The sequence below is a fragment of the Meles meles genome, chromosome 18, assembly GCF_922984935.1.
Source record: "Meles meles chromosome 18, mMelMel3.1 paternal haplotype, whole genome shotgun sequence".
Classification (NCBI taxonomy): Eukaryota; Metazoa; Chordata; class Mammalia; order Carnivora; family Mustelidae; genus Meles; species Meles meles.
Genome location: NC_060083.1, coordinates 21,226,908 through 21,233,575, shown reverse-complemented (window position 1 = coordinate 21,233,575; position 6,668 = coordinate 21,226,908). Strand labels below are relative to the sequence as shown.

The 6,668-nt window shown below is 52.6% G+C and overlaps 1 long non-coding RNA gene across 1 annotated transcript; it reads right to left on the bottom strand.

Moving 5' to 3' along the window:
• Positions 1–875: 875 nt before the first annotated feature.
• On the bottom strand, positions 876–6,431 carry LOC123930198. The gene is made up of 3 exons (XR_006816007.1): positions 6,001–6,431; positions 5,393–5,620; positions 876–4,032 (listed from the first exon to the last, which is right to left on the bottom strand). It is a non-coding gene; the product is annotated as an uncharacterized LOC123930198 (long non-coding RNA).
• Positions 6,432–6,668: the final 237 nt, after the last annotated feature.

The following is a 6,668-nucleotide window of genomic DNA, read 5'->3' as shown; positions in this document are numbered from 1 at the left end:
TTAAAGCCTCTGCCTTCAGCTTGGGTCCTGATCCCAGGGTCCTGGGATCGAGCTCCACATCAGGCTCTCTGCTCAGCAGGGAGCCTGCTTCCTCCTCTCTCTCTGCCTACTTGTGATCTCTATCTGTCAAATAAATAAAATCTTTAAAAAAAATAAAAATAAAAAACAAATGTTCTTGAGAATCTGTTACTTATTCAGGTACTTTCTGAGCACCTGCCAGCCACTGCTCTAGGCTCTCTGGACACAACAGTGTACAAAACAGATGACAGTCTCGGTCCTCATCCAGCTGACATGCCAAAGGGGGATACAGACAGTGAAGAGATAAACAACTAAGTCAGGTAATAGATGGGGACATGTGGAGTAGAGTGGAAGGACACAAATCAGGCAAGATAGCTGGGGCACGTAGGTGGTGTGACGGTTGCTGGGTTAAACAGGGGAGGTGAGGCAAGACCCCACTGAGAAGGTGACACCTGAAGAAGTGAGACCTGGCTGCTTCTGAGGGAAGTGTCCAAGATGAAGGGGACAGCAGAAGTGCTAAGGTAGAGGGAATCTGACATGTGGCAGAGACCAGTGTGCCTGGAGCAGGTGGGTGAGGGGCCGTGGGGACAGGTGAGGTCAGCAAGGGCCTGAAGGTGGGGAAGCTGGAGGTCAGATGGGTCTTGCAGGCCACTCTGGAGACTGGCTTTTACACTGAGTCAGTGGGAGCTATTGCAGGTGTCTGAGCAAAGGAGTGACATGAACTTACCTTTTTTTTTTTTGGAGACTCTTGAAGATTTTTAAATTTTTATTTATTTGTCAGAAAGAGAGAATGCACAAACTGGGGGAGAGGCAGAGGGAGAAGTAGGTTCCCTGCTGAGCAGGACTCAATCCCAGGACCCTGAGATCATGACCTGTAATCTGAGTTGAAGGCAGATGCCTAACTGACTGAGCCACCCAGGCATCCCGACCTTACCTGCTTTTACAGGGTCGCTCTGGCTGCCGCGTAGGGAGACAGACTCTAGGGGGCAGGAGCAGGGCAACTGGTCGGGAGGCAATCACAGTGATCCGGCAAGAGAGAATGGGGCACAGCCCAGCGACAGCAGAGGTGGTGAGAACTAAGAGGACCCCACATCTGTTTGAAAGTAGAGCCAGCAGGATTTGCTGGTGGATGGGACATGGCAAATGAGACAAAGGGATGAGGAATGATGATATCTGAGTTCTGGACTGAGTTACCGGAAGGATGGAGTTGCCACTTCTGAGATGGGAAAAATCACTCGATGAGAAGTTCTGGGCAAATCCAGGGGTTGGGGGATTCCGTTTGGGTTTCCAAGTGGGGATGCTGAGGCAGCATATTGCTGGGACTCTGGAGAACAGTCAGGAGGTGGAAGGCTGTCCATGAACTTGAAGAGCTCTCCAACTAGTTGGGAAGGCAGGGTACCCTGGGCTCTCTTGATTCCAGTGGCACAGTGGCGCCCCTCGTGGTAGCCGGCTTCTCAGAGAACCCCAAGGCCCCCCACTTCCTGGTCTTCACACTCTTAAAATGGCCTCTCTCACACAGGACGGGGCTGAGTGACAATAAGTAGGAGACTGCAGAAATGGTAGTTCATGATGATCATGGTTTCTGCCTTGATTTCTTTTGGGTCACCTGCCCTAGGAGCCATACACTGACACATCATGAGGTCATTCAAGCAGCTCAATGGAGAGGTCCATGTGGCAAGGAGATGAGGGCTCCAGGGGACCACCTGGAGAGCGACCCATCACGGAAGTCGGTCCTCCAGCCTTGGCCAAGCCTCTAGCTGACTACAGGCCTGGCTGACACCTTGCCTGTAACCTCCTGAGAGACCGAGCCAGCATCACCCAGCAGACTCACTGCCACATTCCCAACCCACAGAAACTGTGTGACATAATACATTTACACTGTTTTAACATGCTAAGTTTGGGAGTGATTTGTTACGTAGCAGCAGATGATTAATACACTTTTCTTTTTTTTTTTTTTTTTTAAATGCCCAGGAAGGCCAGGCAGGTCCTTCTATAGCTTATATATATCTCTTATTTGTTGCTGACTGACCCTGATGGGCAGGACAGCTGCCCAGCCTGCCACGGCTCTGACTTCTTGAAATCTTCCTGTAGCTTCTCAGACTCTGCCAGGGGGTGGGGGGCAGCACCTCCACAAAGAATGGCAGCACAAGGTCAAGTCAAGAACAAGCGTGAGTCGCAGGCCACTCTTGTGGGTTCCAGCTTGCCCTCACTCTCCCCCACCTTATATCCATCTGCCCTTCCCAGAGGCCTGCCCTGCATCGACATGAAGATGACGGGTTTACAGAGACTGTTTGTACAATTAACTACATACTATACGAGGCACCAACAAATCCCTCTAGAGGAAGTGGTTCTACTCCTCTGATATGAGTCTGTGAGCCTCGGAGGGTGCAGAGGCAGACCTCAGGCGTGATCAGGTTTGGGGAAGATGGGCACGGGGGTCCAAGTGGCCCTTGTTCCCAGTCTGGTCGTGATGTCTGGCCTGAACCCTGCCCAGGAGAAGTGCCAGGTCTCGCTTCCCCAGTGCAGAGTGCTGGACATCAGAGTCCACTGCTAATGGCTTTCCAGACCTGGGTCTGCAGTCCCCAGTCAGCAGTTTACTGGCTCCATGACCTTGAGGCATTTCAACAGCTGACTTCTGTTCCCTCGGCTGTCACATGGGGGTTTCACACTGATCTAAGGGGACCACTGACACTGGATAAGCTGGGCGAGTCCTTGGCACTTAGGGCCATTCATTAAGTAGTGGTGATGATTATGATGGGACCTCGTGGCTCCAGGCTGGTAAACTGGGGCTTGGAAGGGGAAACCCCAACTCTTTCCATGTCCCTCTGATTCCTTTTCATGAAATTAAGTGACTAATATTTACTCCGACCTCACTTCCGGCTGTTAGGAGAACACAAATAGGAGTTCTTGTATGTAAATGTCTTAAGTGATCCTACCACAAAGGAGGGGTCTCCAATGATGACAGTTGGGATGGGTGGTTTTCAGTACCTCCCACTTCTTTGTGAAGAAGAACCATCCTTCATAGTCCCCAAGCCTTGAATTCATTGGTGTGGTCAGAGGAAGTGAGGGCCAGAACTGGGAGGGGCAGAGTTTGGCAGAGAAGTTTTGAGAAGAGTGGGAGGTTTAGGAAGGAAAGGCTTCATCTAGCTGTGATCTGTTTATGCATCTATTTACATAGGTCTGTTTTAATCCATCTACATTTCTAGTAACTTAGTAAACATTTATATTGTGCTCCAGTGTTCAATTCTTCCTGAAACCCTGCAAAGCCGCTGTCATTGTCCTCATTCTGAGGATAGAAAACTATGACTCCGAGACTTCTAAATGTCACAAAACAAGCCAATGGGGGAAACAGAGGGCAGGGGTTCTAATGGGAAGAGGCCAGAGCCACCACCTCCCACCACTGCTGGCATGCTAGCAATCAAGATGGGGCTCAGGGGTGGAAACATTTAACTGATTTGGAGAGCGAGAGCTAAGATGTGACCTTCAGCATTCATGGTTTGCAATGTTCTTCCACATCTGGGAAAGGCTACAGGACTTGGCCAGCTGGAGTTGGAGAATCCCCTTCCCACTTTCCTCATTTTAAAAGGGAATCGACTGGGACTGGGGAAGTTAAGGGTGTTGCCCAAGATCCCACTTGACCCTTTCAACATTCAACATTCTTTTGAAGAATGATGTCATCTCTCTCCAAGAGGGCAAAGCCTGGCCCCTGGGCTGAAGCAAGAAGGAAGGAATGGATGCTCTCTTTAAGCTTTTAATACGCTAGGCATTGTGAACAATTTGCAACAACTCTGAGTAGTAAATATTTTCATTCTCAGTTTATAGCTGGAGAAACTGAGTTGAAACTCTGAAGAGAAGTAAGAGGATTTGTTGAGGAATTTGGTGGAGGTGAGATCTGAACCCAGATCTGGGAACTCCAGACTCTTCGTCTCCCTCCACTACAGTTTACTGTCTCAGCAAGGGCAGCCAGGCCACGAATGAGGTAGAAGGGCAAGGTTAGGTTAGAGTGATCCTGCCCTGCAGGAAGAAGTGTAGACCAGTCAGGAATAATTCATGGCAAACTCCATTCCCCACGAGCTTCTATTGCCAAGGCATCATGGTGACAGAACCAGGACTGGGTGGCCTCAGAGATACCCTCTGCTTCACTATTTCTTTTCCTTCCTTCCCTCCCTCTCTTCCTTCTTTCCTTTCTTTCTCTCCCCTTCCTTCCTTCCTTCCTTCTTTCTTTCCTTTCTCTCCCCTTCCTTTCTTCCTTTCCCCTTCCTTCCTTCCTTTTTTCATTCCTCTTCTTTTTAAGTATGCTCCATGCCCAACATGGGGCTTGAACTCACACCCCTGAGATCAAGAGTTGCATGCTCTGCCAACTGAGCCAGCCGGGTGCCCCCTCTGCTTCACTATTTCTGCTTCAAAGCAGCAACCTTGAAGTCCATCCAGCCCAAGCTCTCATTGGACAGTGGATCCATTACGTTATCCCCGAGAGAGGTAGTTCAACCCCTGTTGAACACTTCCAAAGACAGCAAGTCCACTCCCCACTAAGGCAACCCTGACAGGGCTACCCTTCCGAGCTGTGTTGGCCCAAGCCCTCCAAATCCAAATTCTGTCAATCTATTGACAGAAATATGGCCGCATATAGCAATAATCAGCTTTCTCTGGCTCTGCCCCCAACAGTTCCTGCAGACATTCCTGGGAATGGTGCTCTGCCCTGGGAGGTGTACTTCCCAGAACTAAACCACCCACATTAAAAATGTTGACTTTAAAAAAAACCAAATCCTCAGTGTCCACAGGAGGTATGAAGCCAAACTGTCAAGAAGCCACCACCGACAGTGCTGATGTTCCTTATGGCATGTTCATTAAACTGTCCACTCCTTTATGCAGTGCTCCTGGGACTCAGGTGTGAGCACCAAGGATCCTCTCCCCTGAATCACTCTCTTCTCCTCTCCCTGTCCTCGAACCTCTTTTATCCTCTTCAACTTTCTTTCCTTAGGATGACTTCTTCCCAAGGAGCCTTCTATCCCTTGTGCAAATAGACCCTCAAGAATCTCCCTCAGGTCCTCCAGACCTGCCTTAACAGGTCTAAATCCTAAAGTAAAATCAGTCTAGGCAATAATAACAGCTAACAATCATTCCTTCGAAAATTGTTTACTGGGCTCCTACTTTGTACCAGATAATGCTCTGGGTGCTAGAAACACAGCAGTGTACAAAAAAAGACAACGGAGGAGTCCCTGCTTCCTGGAGCCCACGTTCTGGAAGGCTGTAGGTGCTTACAAAGTCCCAGGCACTGCTACAAGCACCTTCCATGTATGAACTCATTTAATTCCACAAGAACACTGGTGAGGAAACTGAGGCACAAGAGGTAATAGCAATAACCACCACTTACCGAGTCCTTTCACTGTGTCAGATACTGGGCCCAGCAGGTCGCATTTGGCATGAAAGGAAGTGGACAGCTGTGAGGTAGGATGGGTGTGGTGTGAGCCCCAGCTCATGGTGTGGCCTTCCCAAGGCTTCTTCTCTGTTTCCTAAAGGAAGGCGTCCTTGGATGGCTCTGGGTCTTGTGAAATAACCTGAAATGCCTGGTTTGGAGTGAGGTTCTCTGTCTTTGTGGTACCTGGAGGGAAACCAGAAGGGAGCAGACGGGTCAGTGTGCAGAGGAGCTGGGGAACGGGTCGCGGTGGGCGTCACTTGGTGACACGGTCACTCAGCGCAGGGAATGGGAGCTCCACCCAAAACAGCAGACTCCACTTGCTTCCCAGGGGGAAGCCAAGCTGCCCTCAGCTTCTGCTGGTTCCAGGGGCGGCCATGTTTCAGGGCCCACAAATAATCAGGATCTGGGGCAGACTCCCAACTTTGTCCTGGAAACACCAGTACATGGCGTGGGGACATCGAGGAAGATAAAAGTAACACCTGCGGGTCTGGGGGAAACCCAGGAGCCTGGCAGGGGTGGGAGGCGGACATGGCAGGCTGCACCACCTTGCCCAAGGCACACACCTGTCCCAGGTCTCAGTTTACCCACCCGTGACCGTCAGCGTCTGGCTCCCGCTGGCCGGACGGGTGGTGGGGAAGAGCAGGGTCGGAGGCCTTCCCCGGTCTCTCCCTCCGCGCGGAGACTAAAGCAGCCAGGCTGTTGGCTGCAGGGTCGAGGCCGCGGGGGCGGGCGTCCGGGAAAGCCGGCTCACAGACGCCGGGAAAAGCGCTGCGGGCTCTGGCACCCCCTGCAGGCCGAGAAGGGCCACGCGGCGCCCGCGCCCCGAGCAGGCCGGAGAGGGCGGGCCACGCTGCGCGCAGGCTTATGTCACCGCGGAGAACGGATATGAGTCACCACTCTTCGGGGCCGAAGGAGCGGCCGGGGCGAGTGCGGAGTCGTGGCCACAGGAACCCGGGACAATGGCGGGAAGTGAAAGGAATGTGAACCCGGCCACAAAGGCCCTTCCCCTCGTTGACCCTGGCCGCGCGGAGAGGCGTAGCCAGCGCAGGCGCAGGCGCAGAGGGGAGGGGCGGGGCCTATGGGGCGGGGCCTATGGGGCGGGGCCTGGAGGGCGGGGCCTGGAGGGCGGGGCCTGGAGGGCGGGGCCTGGAGGGCGGGGCCTGGAGGGCGGGGCCTGGAGGGCGGGGCCTGGAGGGCGGGGCCTGGAGGGCGGGGCCTGGAGGGCGGGGCC